We start from the raw sequence: 19,316 nt of genomic DNA on the forward strand, positions 1-19,316 counted from the left end.
TTGAAAATTGGTCAGAAAGCAAACTGTTTTGCAGGATTGATAATTCTCATTAACATAGTGGAGCATTAAACCTCTCTCAAAAATCTATGTGAAATTTTAACAAATAGTCCTACATATTTGCACATTTCGAGTAAGAAACCTCTTTTCAAATCCCAGAACAATTGTTAATTTACATACCTGGCCGGTATGGTTAAATTGAGGCGACCAGTCTATTTACATGCTAGATAGCGCCATGACTATAACTCGACAGAGCAATTATTAATGACTAGTATTTCCCCCATGATTCTGTGCAGGTATGAATATTCTCTGTAAACTCATTGATGACTTCAGACGCACGCGTCCTTTGCTTTCTATGTGGAGCATGCGCAGTGTCACTGACCAGGACAGAGAAACATGGAGCTGCTTTCTCCAGCAGCGGCTGCGATCGGCTTCAAAGAGCGGCGCTCAGAGCCGGTGTGTGGGAGCCTCGCTGGGAGAAAGGAGTGGAGAAAATTCACAAGTCCCAAGTAAAGGTTAAAAACCCCGAAAAAGACCCTTCAGGTCCGGGACAGGAGGTGGCGGTCTCTGATCAGGGAAGAGGCCCATGATCACGGCCGCCATTTGTTTGACGGAAGAGGGAGCACGGGCCTGAGGGCCGCCATCTTAAGAAGGTCAAGGTGCAGGAGGGCGGGGCTCCTGGGGTCTGTAGAACAATCAGAGGAAAGAGAAGACCCATTGTTATTGATTAATTCCACGAAGAGAATGTAAGGACTGCAGATGCTGGAGAACAGAGCTGCAAATTTGTTGCTGGAAAAGTGCAGCAGGTCAGGCAGCATCCAAGGTTCAGGATTCCTGAAGAAGGGCTTATGCCCGAAATGTCGATTCTCCTGTTCCTTGGATGCTGCCTGACCTGCTGCGCTTTTCCAGCAATTAATTCCACGAACACAGCTTCACTGGGCGATCCTGCAGTAATATCCTCTCTCAGTCCTGCTGTGATGTTTCACCCAATCAGAACCAGCAGCTCTCCTCCTCTCTCAGCTCCCCTTCTGTCCTTCCTGCAGCATCTGTCCCCTGGAACATTGAGCTGCCTGTTCTGTCCCTCCCTCAGCTGTTGTTCTGTAATACCTGTGATATCCCAGTCCCATCTTAGATTATTTCACTAAAGACAGGAATGCACTCGATGGATATTTCTTAACATCAGCAATTATTTAATACTCACTTATGGGTTTTAAATCTAATCTTTTTTGAAACATTTCATTCATATCCCAACATTTGAAATGGTGGGATTTAAACCTGTGTCCAGAGAACATTTGCTGAGTTTCTGGATTAATTGTCTCACAATAATGCCATTAGGCCGTCATTCCGCCTGCTCACAGGTTGCGCATTCCACTGCAATATGAATCAAAACCCTTTATTCCTGCACAATTGTTTGATCCTGCACTCTGGTGATATGACTCAGTATCTCTCCATGTGGTATCCCTCACTGTGTGGGTCTAATTGCTGCTTCTGTCAGCGCCTCTCACTTTTGCAGCTACTCCAGATCCTGAGCCAACAGAATTCTCCACTCCAGAGAGATGAGGCAGTACAGGCCAGGATTGGAGACTGGGATTTTCCAGATCTCTGTGGGGCTCAGTGCCATTCTACATGTGTAACCCTCACAGCATCAGTCTAATTTCCTATTCTGCCTATTTCTCTGTCTTCTACAGGTACTCAGGGAGTTCATGACTCAATAGACTTGCCAACTGCTGGTTGCGAAGATGGTTGGTTTGCCAGAGAGATAAAGGTCAGGGAGATTGGTACCCTTCAATAAATCCTGCCGCCAGGTAAGATCTTTCCAGGGCACAGAGCAGAGAGCAAGGAGAGGGCTCCAAACATCAGCTAATAAGACATGACATAAATATAGTACTGGAGGGTGAGTACAGTCCAGACCCACACCAGGCTCAGTCACCACCTTTACTTTAAGTTTGGTTTTGTACTGAGACAGCATCAAGAGTTCCCAATTTTCAATCCAGGCATGTGCTGTCTTGGTGAGCATCAGGACAACAGAGGGGAAAGCAGGCCTCCCACGAGATGGTGTTAATGCTTCTTGGGATCTTCCTGTTCCCTATTCCCTCTCCAACACTGTTTCTATGGATTGTCTTGTGGACCAGTGTCTTCAATCATTCTAACTCCTATAACAGTTCCTATCTCTGTCATATCCTCCCCCTCACCAATTATTTCACATATTTGAAACCTCCAGTCCAGATGACCATCCATATCGCTGTAACTTGCTTCAGTCTCTACAACATGCCTTGTCTCGATAGTCTCCTCCTCCGATAACTGGAGACATCGGGTCTGTTTCTGTGCGGCATGGCTCTTCGGCTGAGGTTTCCAAAATGGAATGTGTCACATTTGCCAGTGTTTGGTCCATGTCCCTTGAAATCTTCTCCTCTCCATGTACCTGCCCAAGTATCTTTTCCATGTTTTAATTGTACTTGTTTTTACCATTTCCTCTGGCAGCTCATTCCATCTATGCACCATCCTCTGTGGATAATGTTGCCCCTCAGCTCCCTCTTTAAATACTTGCTCTGTCACCTCACGTTTATGCCTCTAGCTTTGGACTCACCTACCCTTGGCAATTCACCTTACTTAGGCCCTACATGGTTTCATAAACCTTTATAAAGTCACCCCATGGCCTCCTCTGCTGAGGAGAAATATTGACGACAATGTTACAAATATCTCCAACTCATGTACTCAATGCTCTGACCAATGAAGACAAGTGTGCCAAATGCTGCTTTCCCCACCACTCTGTCCACCTGTGATGGCACTTCCAACTAACCATCTTACTGCACCCCTTGGTCTCTCCCTGTTTGACAACACAGTCCAGGGCCCGACCATTAACTGTATTAGTCCTCCCTGGTTTGTCTTAATTAAATCCAGCACCTGAATTAAATTCCATCTTTCATTCCTTGGCCCACGAGCCCAGTTGATTAACATCCCCTTCGATAACTATATTCCCTGCCCACTCTTTCACTAATCTTGGTATCAGCAAACATACTAACAGGGACTGCTATATTTTCACTCAGATTGTTTATGTAAATGGTGCACCAATCCTGAAAGCAGACTGCTGGTTAGGGGCCTCCAGTTTGAACAACAACCCTCTCCCACCACCCTCTGTCTCCCACTGTCATCCCATTGTGTATCCAGTTGGCGAGCTCTCCCTGATCCCTTGTGATCTACCCTTACTTACCAATATATCATGCAACACCTTGACGTCTGTTACTCTGCCTTCGTCTTCTTGGTCACATCTTGAACAAACTCCAATCAAGTTTGTGAGACATGTTTTCTCACGCACAAAGCCATGCTGGCTGGCTGTAATCAGTCCTTATCTTTCCCATTGCAAGTAAGTCATACCTCTCAGAATGACCTTCAACAACTGACCCACCCTGATGTCTGGCTCACCAGTCTGTACACCCCTGGCTTTATCTTGCATCCTTCCTTAATTAATAACACAATATTATAATCACAGTCAGACAGTCATACCGCACTGTTGGTTAGTGCTAACCATACTCTAAAACTGATCTCCTGCCTGACCACCTGCCTGTTCCTGGATCATAGCCCTTCAAACCTTTCCTATTCCTGGAGTAATCCAAATGTCTTTTAAACATTGTAATTGTTCCCATGTTCACCCCTTCCTTGGGAAGTTCATTCCACACACAACCCACCCTCTGTGTAACAAAGTGCCTCTCGTATCATTTTTTTATGTCTCTCTTCTAAACTTAAAAATATAGTGCCTTGTCTTGAAACTCCCCTGTCTATGGGAAAAGACAACTCCCATTAACTCTATCTATCCCCCTCATGACTTTATAAACTTCTATGAGGTCATCTGTCAACATTCAGGTTTCAGTGAAAAAAATGTGTTGCTGGAAAAGCGCTGTAGGTCAGGCAGCATCTAAGGAACAGGAGAATCGACGTTTCGGGCATTAGCTCTTCTTCAGGCTGATGCCCGAAACATCGATTCTCCTGTTCCTTGGGTGCTGCCTGACCTGCTGCGCTTTTCCAGCAACACATTTTCAGCTCTGATCTCCAGCATCTGCAGTCCTCACTTTCTCCTCAATGAAAAAATACCAATCTCTCCAGGTTTCTTTATAACTGTAACCTTCCATACCCATCCACGTCCCAGCAAATCTCCTCTGAACCCTCTCCTGCTTAATAATATCCTTCCGATAGCCTGGGCGACCAGAACTGGACACAGTATTCCAGAAGAGGTCTCAGCAATGGCCTGTATAATCTCAATGTGACTTCCCAACTCCTATATCCAAAGGACTGAGCAATGAAAGGAAGTATGGCAAGCACCTTTTTTTTTGACCATCCTGTCTCTCCATGTTGCAAGCTTCAAAGTTCTACAACACACTACCGAGGGTCCAATCATTAATTGTATAAGTCCTGCCTGTGTTTGTTGTACCAAATGCCTTACCTCACATTTATTCAGATTGAACTCCATCTACTACTTTTCAGCCATTCACACATTTCATCAGGATCCCTTTGTAATCTTAGAAAACCTTCTTCACTGTTTACAATGCCACCCTCCAGTCTAACAGCCTATCACACATAGCTCTCTATGGTACAAACATCTCTGCTAGGGCCCCTACAATTTCTTCACCAGCTTCCCACAATGTCCTAATATACATTTGATCAGGTCCTGGGGATTTATCTACCTTTGTGTATTAAAACCTCCAGCACCTCCTTTTCTATAATGTGGAAACATTTAGGACATTGAGTCACAGAGATGTATAGAACAGAAGTAGATCCTTCAAACCAACTCCTGCATGACGTTTCTAGTCACATTTGCCACAATTTTGCCAATATCCCTCTGAACCCTTCCTATTCATATACCCATCCACATGCCTTTTAAATGTATTTCTATCAGCCTCCACTATTTCCTCTGGCAGCTTATTCCATACACTCTGCAGGAACCAGTTGTCCTTTAGGTCCCTTTGAAAATTTCCCCTCGAACTTTAAAGTAAAGGCCTATCAGTTTGTAATCCCCCCAACCTGGGGAAAAGACCTTATCTATTCACCCTATCGATGACCATCATGATTTTAAACACCTTTATCAGGTAACTCCTCAGCCTCCCATGTTCAAGTGAATTCAGCCCCAGCTTATTCAGCTTTTCCGTGCAGCGCAAACCCTACAACCCTGGCAAATCCTTGGTCATCTGAACCCTTTCATGTTCCACAACATCCACAGCATTGAGACCAGAATTGCACACAGTATTCCAATAGTAGTCAGGACAAACACTGTTTAGTTCCCTGAGCGCCCCAGTCTTTATCCACAGTAAGTTCCAAAGTGAAATATTTGTTTTGGATCTTGTAGTTTCACACATCGTTGCCTTCATTGATCATTAAGGAGACCGGGTTTGTCCCGAGCTCTTCTTTTGCTCTTAATACACTTGTAGAGTCTCTTTGGATTCTCCTTAACTTTCTCTGCCAAAGCGATCTCGTGTCCCCTTTTTACATTCCTGATTTCCATCCTAAATGTATTTCTACAGCCCTGATGCTCCTGAAGGGATTCCCTTGAGTCAGCCAATTATATCTGACATGTGCCCCCTTTCTTCTTGACTGGAGCCTCGAATCTCAGCCAGTGTTTCCTAATTCAGTCAGCATTGAGTTGCACACTAACAGGAACAGGCTGGCGCTGAACACTCCTTTTATCTCGGTTTTAAAATATTCCTACTTGCCAGACTTCCCTTTACCTGCAAATAACCTCCCCAAATCTACTTTAAAAATTCATGACTATCTTGCTCCATTGTATAACTTGAACTTGTGGACCAGGCCTGTCCTTTTCCATCGCTATTTTCAAACTAATACAATTCTGGTGACTTTCCAAAGTGCGTCCCCGCTAACAGCTCAGTCCCGTTTCCAACCTTGTTTCCCAAGTGGAGGTCAGGTTTAGCCCCATTTTCCAGTTGGGTCATTTACATAATGACTGGGAGTTTCTGGAACACTTATCAAATTCCTTCCATCCAACTGCTTAACACAGTAGCAATCCCAGTCGAGGTTTAAGGTTAAAATCCCCTACCATTACGACGCTATCATTCTAACAGATATCTGAGATCTCCTGACATATTTGCTCCTTCATCTCCCATTGCCTATCGCTGTAGTACAATCGTAGCAAACTGATGACCAATTTTTATTTCTCGGTTCTACTAATATCATTTAACTGGGCGATCCTGAATGAATATTCTCTTTCGGTACTGCTGTGATGTTTTCCCCCAGTCAAAACCACCAGCTCTCCTCCTGTTTTGCCTCCTGTTTTGCCTCCTGTTCTATCCTTCCTGTTGCCTCTATCCTGTGGAACATTGAGCTGCCAGTCCTGTCCCTCCCTTATCTGTGTTTCTGTAATATCTATGGTATCCCAGTCCCATGTTCCCTTCCATGCTCTGGGTTCATCTGCCTTATCTGTGCGGCCCCTTGCATTGAAATAAATGCAGTTTAATTAATCAATTTTCCCTCATTGCCTGCTCTGTTCTTGCCTGCCTTGTCTATTTAAATTGCTCTCTTGAACATCTATACCAGCCTCAAACTTTTTTCTGGCCTTACGACTGTTTGCAGTCCCACATCCCTGCCAGATGATTTTAAATCCTCTCAAGCAGCTCCAGCAACTCTCCCCACCAGGATATGTGTCCTCCTCCTGTTCCCAGTTCAGGTATCTTCCCCACCCTGTCTACCTGTGCTGACACCTTCAGACATCCAGGGACTTGCCCACCAAGGTCCCTGTATTCCTCAGTACTCCAGGAGGACCTACTATTCATGATGGATATCATTTGCTGATTAGACTTCCCACAGTGCATTACCTCACAGTGATCAGAAGTAAACTCCATCTGCCATTACTCTGCTCAGTTTATCATCTGATCAATATCAGACTGCAGCCTGAGACCATGCTCCTCACTATGGACAACACCCTCCCCTTTCATGTCATCTGCAAACCTACCAATGATACCTTCTGCTTTCACATCTGAGATATTAATGTACATAATAACCAGCAATGGTTCCTGTACAGAACCCTGTGGTACACCCGCTGGGCAAAGTTTTCCAGTCGTGAAAAACCTGCTCCACCAATTATGGATCCAATTTTCCAACTTGCCTTGGATTCCATGGGCTCTTTCCTTCTGGACCGGCCTTCCATGTGAGACTTTGTCAAAGACATTAATAAACACCATGTTCCCACACCATCTGCACTGGCCTCATCAATATCAGAGGACAGTCCTCTACCAAATCCATACAGACAATCCCTAATGTATTCCTGTCCTTTTGAATGTTGATTCATCGGGTCCCTCACAATTTTTTCCAATATTTTCCCTCCCCCTGCTGTCAGACTATCTTCTCTGTAATTACCTGGCCTATCACTGCTGCTCTTGAACAAATGAACCATATTTGCCATCCTCCAGTCATTCAGCACTTCACCTGTGGCCAGCAAAGTTTTAAATATATCCGCCAGGGCCCCAGCATTCTCCTCCCTTACCTCCTATAGCAGCCTGGGATATATTTTATTGTAACTGGGAATTTCTCCACCTTTTTGCCTATGAATACATTTAACGCCTCCTTCTCATTGATCATAAGATGTTCCAGAGCCTCACCATCCCAACTGAAATCCCGACAATGCCTTTCTCCTGAGTGAATACAGATGGGAAGTATTCATTGTAGACCTCACCTGCTTCCTCTGGCTCCATGCACTGATTGTCCCTTTGGATTCTAACAGGCCCCACTGCTTAGTTGGGGATCCTCTTACTCTAACTGTACTTATTAAATATCTCGTGGCTTATCCTGAACATTATCTGCTAAGGATATTTTGTGACCATTGTTTGCCCGTTTATTTTTAAGAAACCCCACCTCCACCCCCCGCGCTTTCTATCTAACGCCTTTGTTACCCATTATTGTTAGTGTTGTCCATTTTGCCTGAGTTTCCACAAGGTTGTGAACCATTGAATATTTATGTTCCACATTTTGTTTACCCTGTAACCACATCTCTCTGGTATCTAAATCTCTTTCAGCTGTGTCACAAATCCAGCTAACTTATTGAAGATACTTTGTCTATGCGGAAAACAAGTTTCAGTGCTCTTTTCCACAATTTCCTATCACAATCCAATTCGTTAATGTAGAGTTTTAGTTAAACTCTGGCCCAGCCTGTTCCTTTCTGCTTGTCTTTAGCCACATTCCCATGCTGTTCTGATGCATCACCTTTTTCTATTTGGATTTGGAAAACACTTTGCTGTGGGTATGTCATGCAGACCATGTGAGGATGGGCAGATGTCATTCTCGAAAGGACAAGTGTTTGGGTTTTTTGTACATCAGCAATGGTTTCATACATATTTATGGCTGGTTAATTATAATATTTGAATTTATTGATTTCAAATTCCACCACTTCAGATGGTGGGTTTCAAACCTGTCTCCCCTGAACATTAGCTGAGGTTTTGGATACATGCTCTAGCAATAATACCACGAGGCCATCACTTCACCTGCTCGCACGTTGCTCATACCTGAGCACTGATACCAGTGCATCATGAAGCTAAACATCTTCTTCTGTCACAATTGTTTGATCCTGACAACTTCCTGAACTCTGGTGATATCACTCAGTATCTCTACATGTGGTATCCCTCACTGTGTGGGTCTAATTGCTGCCTCTGTCAGTGTCTCACTCTTGCAGCTCCTCCAGATCCTGAGCTAACAGAATTCTCCACTCCAGAGAGATGCAACAGCACAGGGACTCTGTGGGACTCAATGCCATTCTACATGTGTAACCTTCACTACATCAGTGTAATTTTCCATTCTGTCTATTTGTCTGTCTCCTGTAGGTACTCAGGGAGATTCAATAGACTTCTCAGCTGCTGGGTGTTCCATCCATCACCCCATTGAAGATGGTTCGTCAGCCAGAGAGACAAAGTGCAGGGAGATCTAGAGCCTTCAATAAATCCTGCAGTGAGGTAAGATCACTCACAATGCACAGAGCAGACGGCAATGTGAGGGATCCAAACATCAGCTAACAGGACATGACATAGATACAGTGCTGGAGGGGGAGCACAGTACAGACACAACTCTGGCTCAATCACCACGTCTACTTTAACTTACGTTGTACTGAGACAACGTAGAGAGTTCACAGTTATCAATCCAGGCCTGTGCTCTCTTAGTGAGCATCAGTACAACAAAGGGGAAAGCAGGCCTCCCACGAGAGGGTGGGAATGCTGCCTGAGATCTTTCTGTTCTGTGTACCTTCTCCAACACCGTACCTATGGTATGTCTTGTGGATCAGTGTCTTCAATAATTTTTAACTCCTATAACAGTTCCTATCTCTGTAACCTCCTTCTTTACATCTAGGCCCTCCGCATATTTGAAATGTACCGCATTGCAGACTACCATCCCTATCACTATACCTTGCTTCAGTGTCTACAACATGCCTTCTCTCCGTATTCTCCTCCTCTTTAACTGGGTACAGGGTCATGCTGCATGAAAACAGAACCTTCAGTCCAAGTCATCAATGCTGACTATTTTCCCCAAACCTGAACGAGTCGCATTTGCCTGTGTTTGGCCCATATCCCTTCAAACCTTCCCCTCTCATGTGCCTGCCTAAATTTCTTTTCCAAGTTGTAATTGTTCTTGTTTCTCCCATGTGCCCCTGGCAGTTCATTCCGTCTATGCACCATCCTCTGTGGATGTTGCCCCTCAGCTCCCTCTTTAAATCTTTGTTCTCTCACCTCACGTTTATACCCTCTAGTTTTGGACTGACTTACCCGTGGCTATTCACCATTCTTACTCTCCATATGGTTTTATAAACCTTTATAAGGTCACCCCTTATAAGCCACCTCTCTCCAAGGGAAATATTGAAGACAATGTTACAAATATCTCCAACTCATGTATCAAAGTGCTGGCCAATGACAGCAAGTGTGCCAAGTACCGCTTTCCCCACCCTGTCCAGTGTGATGCTACTTCCAAAGAACAATGTAACTGCACCTCTTGGTCTCTCTCTGTTCGACAACACTACCCAGGGCTGTACCATTACCTGTGTTCGTCCAAAACTCAATACTTGAATTAAAATCCATCTTTCATTCCTTGGTCCACTGGCCCAGTTGGTCGAGATCCCCTTTGATAACCGTATTGACTGCCCACTACACCATTCATTTGATCATCCACAAAATTACTAACAATGACTCCAATATTCTCAACCAAATTGTTTATGTAGATGATGCACATCAGTGGTCCCATCCCTGATCCTTGTAGCACACCGCTGGTCACAGGCCTCCAGTCTGAACAACAACCCTCTCCCACCAACCCCTGTCTCCTACTGTCAAGCCAATTTTGTGTCCAGTTGACTTGCTCTTCCTGATCACATGTGATCTAATCTTACGAACCAGTATATCATGCTAAATGCAAGGTTTATGAAGGTTTGTTGCTCAGATTGAGGTTTAGGATGTAGGTTTGCTCTCTGAGCTGTAGGTTTGATATCCAGACGTTGCGTTGCCTGGGCACGGTAACATCATCAGTGGCAACCTCCAAGTGAAGCGAAGCTGTTGTCTCCTGCTTTCTATTTATATCTTTATCCTGGATGGGGTTCCTGGGGTTCACCACAAACCCATCCAGGAGAAAGATATAAATAGAAAGCAGGAGACAACAGCTTCACTTCACTTGGAGGTCGCTACTGATGATGTTACCCAGCCAGGTAACAAAACATCTGGATATCAAACCTACAGCTCAGCGAGCAAACCTACACCCTAAATCATGCTAAATCCCGTCAAGGGCCCTGCTGACGTTGGTGTAGACAATGTCTGGTCACCAATTCAACACAAGCCATCAAGTTAGTGAGACTTGACTTTGTATGCTGACTATCTTTCATCAATCCTTGTCTTTACAAACGAATGTAACTCCAGTCTGGCAGAATCACTTTCACAACTAACCCACCACTGACGTTGGGCTAATTGGTTTTCAGTTCCCTGGCTTTCTCTTGCAGCCTTTCTTAAATAATGGATCAAAACCATAGTGTTGTCAGTGCTGTACAGCATGGAAACTGACCCTTCAGTTGAAACCAACCATAATCTCAAACTAAACTCGTCCCAGCTGCCTGTTGCTGGCCTGTATCCCTCCAACCCTTTCCTATTCATGTACTTAACTAAACGTTGTACTTGTACCGACATCCACCTCAGGAAGTTCATTCCACACCCAAACCACTCTCTGTGTAACTATTTGCCCCTTATATCCTTTTTGTTGAACATATCTCTCCTCTAACCTGAAAAATGTGGCCCCTCCACTTGTGACTCCGTCACCCAAAGGAAAGGGCAGCTACCACTGACTCTATGTATATCCCAACTTTTTTTCTTAAACTTCTATAAGGTCACCTCTCAACCTCCAGGCTCCAGTCAAAAAAAAACTCTGCATATCCAGCCATTTTTCAGAACTCAAACATTTCATACCCAGCAACGTCTTGGTAAATCTCTTCTGAACACCCTTCAGGTTAATAATATCCTCCCTGTAACTGGGCGACCAGAACTGGATGTGGTATTATAGAACAGGCCTCATAAATGTCTGTACAATCTCAAGATGACGTCCCAAATCCTATATTCAATGGACTGAGTAATAGTCAGGCATGCAAAGCACTGTCTTATCGATCCTGTGATGCAAGCTTCAAGAATTATGTACCTGAACCCGGAGGTCCCTTTGCTCTAAAACACTAACCAAGGCCTGAACATTAATTGTATAAGCTCTACCCTTGTTTGTTTTACCAAATGCATTACCTCGCATTTATTCAGATTGAATTCCATCTGCGGTTTTTCAGCCAATTCACCCATTTCATCAAGATCACTTTGGAATCTTAGAAATTCACTATGCCACCCTCCAGCCTTCCAGCCGATCACACATGGCTGTCAATGGTACAAATACCCTTGCTAGAAGCTCCACAATTTCTTCCCTAGCATCCCACAATGTCCTGTGATACACTTAATCAGGTCCTGGGGCCTTCCATTCCTTTGTGTTTTAAAACCTCCAGCACCACCTCTTCTATAACAGAGGTGTACAGCATGGAAACAGAGCCTTCAGTCCAACTCATCCATGCTGACTAGAAGATCTAAATAAATTCATCCCGTTTACCAGCATTTGGCCCATGTACCGCTAAACTCTGACTGTCCATATGTCCATCCAGATACCTTTTAAATGTTATAATTGTATCCGTCTCCATTACATTCTCTCTTAGCTTATTCCATTCACACATCACCATGTGCATGAAAAAGTTGTCCCTTCAGTCCCTTTTTTAAACCTTACCCCTTCAACCTTAAACCTATGCTCTCTAGGTTTGGACTCTCGAACCCCGGGAAAAGACCTTGACTGTTTACCCAATCCATGCCCCTCATGTTTATATAAACCTCTGTCAGGTCACCCCTCAGTCTCTGATGCTCCAGGGAAAATAACCCCAGCTTATTCAGCAGAAATCCTTGCAACATCTTGTTAATCTTTTCTGAACACTTTCAAGCTTCACAACATCCTTCCTGTAGCAGGGATGTTGGAATTGCAGAGAACTCCAATTGTGGTCTAACGTATTACTCTTGTTCTCTGCGTTCCCCAGTCTTTGTCCACAGTAAGTTTTGGAGGGAAAACAAATGTTTAGGGTCTTAGCCATACTTGCTAATGAAAGCCAACACACCATATGCATTCCTAACACCCTCTCAACTTGGGTGGTAACTTCAGGGACACAGGATCACTCTGTTCGTGCACACTGCTAAGGTTCCTGCCTTTAACCATGTAAACGTTTTCTGCAGATTCTTCCAATCTGAAACCGTCCCTATCTTTGTAACTTCCTACAATCTATATAACACTCATAAACTGTGAAACCTCCTCAAGTCCCTATATTCCTAATGCCTGCAAAATCCTCCAATCCCGATATCCCTCTCTAACTCTGTAAATGCCACCATCCTCCAGTGCCTTTCTGGGGAACATTGCAAAGGAAGGAAGATTTGTAGAGACCGGGCCATGTTACGGAGGTAGGAAGGGCTGCAGAACCTGGAGGATGGTACTAATGTAGGAAGGAACGTGGATCCTGCAGGAGGTTAGACAGTGAGGGATTCATAGAGCCTGCAGGATGGGACCAAGAATGGGTTGTGGACCCTGAAGGATGTTAAGATTTGAATCACAGATCATCTTTGATTGGACCATTCAGCCGATCTTAGAGTCAAAGAGATGTACAGCATGGAAGCAGACCCTTCAGTCTAACCTGTCTATGCCGAACATATATCCCAACCCAATCCAGTCCCACCTACCAGCATCTGACCCATATTCTTACAAACCCTTCCTATTCATATACCCATCTGGATATCTTTGTATCAGCCTCCACCACTTACTCTGGCAGCTCATTCCATACACGTACTACCCTCTGCGTGGAAAAAAAGCCCCTTAAGTCTCTTTTATATCTCTCTCCTCTAACCGTAAACCTGTGTCCTCCAGTTCTGGACTCCCATTCCCGAGGGTGAAGACTTTGTCTCTTTAGCCTCTCCATGCCCCTACTTTATAAAGCTCTATATGGTTTTATAAAACTCTATATGGTCGCCCCTAATGATTTTATAAACCTCTAAATGATCACCCCTCAGCCTTCGATGCTCCAGGGAAAACAGCCACAGCCTATTCAATCTCTCTACAGCACAAACCCTCCAATCCTGGCAACATCCTTGTAAATCTTTTCTGAACCATTTCAAGTTTCACAACATCCTTCTCAAAGAAAGGAGACCAGAATTGCACACAGTATTTCAAAAGTGACCTAAGCAATGTCCTGTACAGCCACAACATGATCTCACAACGCCTGTACTCAATACTCTGACCAATAAAATAAAGAATACCAAATGCCTTCTTCACTATCCTACCTACCTGCAACTCTGCTTTCAAGAGCTATGAACCTGCACTCCAATATCTGTATGTTCAGCAACACTCCGTCAAAACTTACCATTAAGTGTATAAGTCCAGCAAAGATTTGCTTTCGCAAAATACAGCACCTTGCATTTATCTGAATTAATATCCATCTGCCACTTCTCAGCGCATTGGCCCATCTGATCAAGATTCCATTGTAATTGGAAGTAACCTCTTTTGCTGGCCACTACACCTCCAATTTTGTTGACATCTGCAAACTTACTAACTATACCTCTTATGCTCACATCCAGATCATGTATGGAAACAATGCAAAATATTGGACCCAGCACCGATCCTTGTGGCACTCCACTGGTCACAGACCTCCAGTTTGCAAACCAACCCTCCACCACCACTCTTTGTCTTCTACCTGTGATCCAGTTCTTTACCAAATGGCTAGTTCTCCCTGTATTCCGTGAGATCTAACCTTGCTAACCAGTCTCGAATGGGGAACCTTGTTGAACGCCTTACTGAAGTCCATATAGCTCACATCCACTGCTCTGCCCTCATCAATCTTCTCTGTTACTTCTTCTAAAAACTCAATCAAGTTTGTGAGACATGATTTCCCACTCAAAAAGAAATATTGACTATCCCTAATCAGTCCTTGCCTTTCCAAATACATGTTCATCCTGTCCCTCACGATTCCCTGCAACAACGTACACACCGATGTCAGGCTCACCAGTCTATAGTTCCATGGCTTTTCCTTACTGCCTTTGTTAAATAGTAGCAACACGATAGCCACCCTCCAGTCTTCTGGCTCTGATGTCCTGTTTCTATAGATCTTTACCGGAATGGTGAGCACAGCTTACGATTGCCAGGCTGGGAGATATGAATTCAGGTGTGAATCTATTTGCCCATTCTCTCTGTGTGCCTGACACTGACCTGGTGATGCTCTGGTAAAAAGCACTCTCCGTGCATCTGGTAACAAACAGATCGACAGGACTGACCAGAGGTCACCGCATCAAAACCTTCATTTAGAATGTTCTTTATTTTAATATTTTTAAATGGCAGTTTTATGAGATGCAGGAATTGAGGAGTTGTCATTTTTAAAAGAATGAAACTTTTGTCATTGACCCTGACACATGCAACGGGGATTCGTGGATTCTGTTGTTCTCTGCAGACTGTCACTCAGTTTTGAAGTAGCATTTAGACAGAAACATGAACAAACAGAGAAGAGAGGGATATCACCCATGTGCAGGCAGATGGGATTAGTTTAGAATAGCATCATGGTCAGCACAGCCATGGTGGGCCGAAGGGCCTTTTCCTGTGCTGTACTATTCTAGTTTCTAACTTCACGGCATCCACCCTGTCAAAGCCCCTCACAATCCAGGATGTTTCATTCAATTTCTCTCCCGTTCTTCAAAACCCCATTAGGTTCAAGGTCAATCTACTCCACCTCTTCTCATTGGAAAATCCTGCCATCTCCAGGATCAGCCGAGTGAACCTTCCCTGGCCTGCCTCCAACACAAGAATGTCTTTCCTTAGGGCACGCATACTGTTCATTATAATCTAGGTGTGGTCTGACTTGTACCTTGCATCATTTTAGCAAGACCTCCCTATTTTTAGACTCCATTCCCTTTGCCTTCTCTATGACCTGCTGATCCTGGAAGCTACCTGTTTCAGATTGATGCACATGGATTCCCAAAATCCTTTGTGCAGTGAGTCTGAACCAAACGGTGTTAGCCTGACAGTAAGTCGGTAACGTGCTGGAATGTGCTATAAAGAATATGACAATAAATGATAACTGGATGTTTAGAAACAATGGGAGATGTATGATTTTATAAAAGGAGAATATTTTTAAATCTGTTGGATTCTATATTTTGGTGTGACTATAAATGCAGAATAGATAAGGTTGGGGGAGGCTAGTTGTGGTAGAGGGATATTTGAAATTTCAGAAGTATTTTGACAAGTTTCAACAAGGGCTAAAACTTAGCTCGGGAGAGAATAGGGACCCTGAAAGATCAATGAGGCTGTCTGTGTGGAATCACTGCTGATGGGGGAGATACTGAACACATATTTTGCGTTAGGATTTACTGTGATGAAAGACATGGAAGCTTGGTAAGTTAGGAAAATACATAGAGATGTCTTGAAAAGAGTGCACATTGGAGAATAGGAGGTGCTGGATGTCTTAAAATGCAATAAGTTAGATAAAACCTTGGGACGTGGTCAGATATATCCCAGCGCCTTGTGAGAAGCCAGGGAGGAAATTACAGGGCACCTTCCAGAGATATTTGTATCATCAACAGCTACTACGGACCAGTGAGACTGATGGCAGGGTGGTAAGTTGTTGGAGGAGATTCTGAGAGAAACGATCATCGTGCATTTGGAAAGGTAAGGACAGATTAACGATCGTCAGCATGGCTTTGTGAATGGGAAATCATGCCTCAAACCTGAGTGTGGAGGTAGACAAGTGAGAGGTCAAAGCAGAGCAGTACACGATGTCCACATGAACCTTATCAAGGCCTTTTACAAGGTTCTGCATGACAGACTGGTTAGTAAGTTTAGATCAGACAGAACCAGGGAGCGCTCACCAACTGGATACAAAACAGGATTGATGGTAGGAGACAGAGCATGTTCATAGAGGGTTGCTGCTCAAACTGCAGGCCTGTGACCAACGATGTGCCATGGGGTTCGGTGCTGGGTCGCTGTTGTGCATCATTTACGTAAACAGTTTGGATGATAATACAGTCGCCATGGTTCTCAAGTTTGTGAGTGAGACTGAAATTGGTGATAATGTGGACAGTGAAGAGGGTTATCGAAGAGTAAAATGGGATCAACAGTACTGCTGGACCAGTGAGGTTAGGAATAACAGGTGGAGAAATGCAAGATGTTGAATTGTGGTAAAGCAGACCAGGCTGGACTTGTACAATTAATGTTCGGGCCCTGGGTACTGTTGTCAGTGACCCAGTGATGCAGGTACACAGTTTTTTGAAAGTAGCATCATGGGTAAACAGGCTGGTGAAGCAGGTGTTTGGGAGGGTTACCCTTCATTGAGCAGAGCATTGAGAGTAGGAGTTGGGATGTCATGGTGTATCTGTACAGGACATTAGTGAGGCCTCTGTATAAGCATTGTTGATTATCTGGAAAAAACCAACTTGTTCACGTATGTCCTTTAGGGAGGGATATCTGACATTCTTACCTGGTCTGGCTCACATGTGACTCCAGTCCCACAACAATATGGCCGACTCTGAGCTGCACCTGGGCAATTAGCAGGAGGGCAATGTATGCTGGTCCATCCGGTGACATCCTTAGGCCGTGTATGAATCAATGAAAAATACAGATGTCTATCCCTACCTTTGCAAACGGCTCTAGCTGCAGCAATCCGTACTGGCTTTGTAATGTTGTTCAGGCCTTTGCCCCTCTCTGTAACACTCTCACCAACTCCAGCACCTTCAATTCTCCCTGTTCCGCTACTCTGATTAAACAAAGACAATGTTTCCTCTTCCTACTGCACTCCTCCACATTTCTAAATGTTGGTTACTTCAGAATTGATCAGTTTTTTTTTCAGCTCTTAATCAAATCGGCCAAGACCGTCTGAAGTGGGGAAGGAGCATTGGGAAGGTGTCGAGCACCTCGAGACTTTCTGTGGGGAAAACGGGAATCCAGGAGAAAACAGCACAAGGAGCGCGCTGTTATATCAACGCCCCACCCACCCCCTTTCCATGTCCACCATCATCCTCAAGTGTAACCGAGTCTGTGGAAGGTCACATCGGTCTGTACAGCCAACTCCAGACTCCCTCACCCCCACTGAGAGTGGGAGAGGGTCAGCCTCATCTGTGAGCCACTGCCAAAGAGATGACGAGATAGGAAGGTTGAATCCCCTCACAATTATCCCAGTGCCTTTGTTACAAATTCAAATAATTCCCTGTTAATACAGTGTCGAAAAATGTGCTATCACTTAGTATCTCTCCATCTGGTATCCCTCGCTGTGTCAGTCTATTTACTGCCTCTGTCAGCATTTCTCCCTCTTACAGATGGTCTGAGATCCTGAGTCAACAGAATTGAACATTCCAGAGAGATGCAGCAGCACAGGCAAGGGATGGAGACTGGGATTATCGAGATCTCTGCTGGACTCAGTGCCACTCTGCATGTGTTATCCTCATTGCATCAGTCTAGTTTCCTATTTCTGTCTCATGCAGGTAATCAGGATGTTCCTAACTCCTGTCTCATCCATCACCTCATTGAAACTGGTTGGTCAGCCAGAGAGAGATGGAGAGGGAGATCTGGGGCCTTCAGTAATTCCTGCAGCTGTTAAGATCACTCACAGTAAACAGCACAGGGTGGAGGTAGACCAGGAAGACAGGACAGAGATACAGAGCTGGGTAAGGAACAGCAACATTCTAGGTTTCATTCCCACCATCTTGTGAGGGTCCTGCTTTCACCTCTTCTGTATTGGTCCTCAATGCGACAGCACAGGGGATCGCAGGCATCAATCCTGGCCCATGCTGTGTTAGTGATCTCTGTAATATTCTCCAGTCCCGATAATCCTTCCTCTGTTTGGAATCTCCTCTAGTCCACATCATTCTCTGTGTCTCTGTCTCAGTCTCTGTCAGGTTCTCAAGTCCCTAACACCCTAATCCCTAACCTTCTCCAGTAGATACTAAATTCCTTCATCCCTATAAACCCTGAGAGCCCTGTCTATCCCTGTGAGCTCCTCCCACCAATACCACCCTCCATGTCAATGTATTTGTCTTTAACCTCTCCATCCTCCCCACCTATGTAATCTTCTCCAGCTCCTACAATCCTTCCTTAGCTGTGAAAAATTTGTAATCTCCTTATCCTTCTCCAATTCTTTGATCTTTATCATGTTAAATTTCACTCTCATTCCCGACACCATACCCCTCCCGACCATAGGAACCTCTTTCAGTTTGTGCAACCCTCCCCATCTGTGTAACTGTCTCCATCCCAGTAACCTGGCATTCTCCATTGCCTTCTGATCTCTGTAACCTCCAGAGCCTAGAAGCCTTCTTATATCTGTAAATGTCTTCAGTCACGACAACCTTCCATATCTCTATTAGTATACACAATAATCTCTGAGATGAAACAGCCCCCTGTCTGTGCCTCTTCGTCTGCTTACCTCTTCCTTTCTCCATCCCTATCCTTATCTCCAGAATCTAATCCAGCTCCCTCTTCTATCTCTGAAAGTTCCTCCAATCCCCAAACTCCTTTGTCCCACTGACATTCTTGACCAGATGTAACTCTCTTTAACTCTAACATCCTCGAGTCCTGTAAGCCTTCCTATCTCTGTAACCTCTACGCATCTGTTCAACTCCCCACTACCGAGGAATGACTCCCTGTATTCGCCATAAGGGAGATGGAATGACAGTGAACAGATATGATGGAACTGTCATTCCAGAGATGTAGCTGCAGAATGACCATCGCTGGGAAGTGAATACTGAAGGGTTGTTGGGATAGAGCCATAG

General features: G+C 44.5%; 1 long non-coding RNA gene across 3 annotated transcripts in view; it reads left to right on the forward strand.

The window, feature by feature from the left end:
- The first annotated feature begins 874 nt into the window (after positions 1-874).
- LOC140470864 (uncharacterized) overlaps positions 875-19,316 on the forward strand; it is a 58,498-nt gene continuing 40,056 nt past the window's right edge. For 2 of the 3 annotated variants that reach the window (XR_011956771.1, XR_011956773.1), the window contains exons 1-2: positions 3,963-8,942; positions 18,033-18,215. This is a non-coding gene — a long non-coding RNA (uncharacterized lncRNA). Of the gene's footprint in view, positions 1,803-3,962; positions 8,943-18,032; positions 18,216-19,316 lie in introns of those variants that run through there. The other variant, XR_011956772.1, reaches the window with a different exon arrangement.

The sequence above is a fragment of the Chiloscyllium punctatum genome, chromosome 52, assembly GCF_047496795.1.
Source record: "Chiloscyllium punctatum isolate Juve2018m chromosome 52, sChiPun1.3, whole genome shotgun sequence".
Classification (NCBI taxonomy): domain Eukaryota; kingdom Metazoa; phylum Chordata; class Chondrichthyes; order Orectolobiformes; family Hemiscylliidae; genus Chiloscyllium; species Chiloscyllium punctatum.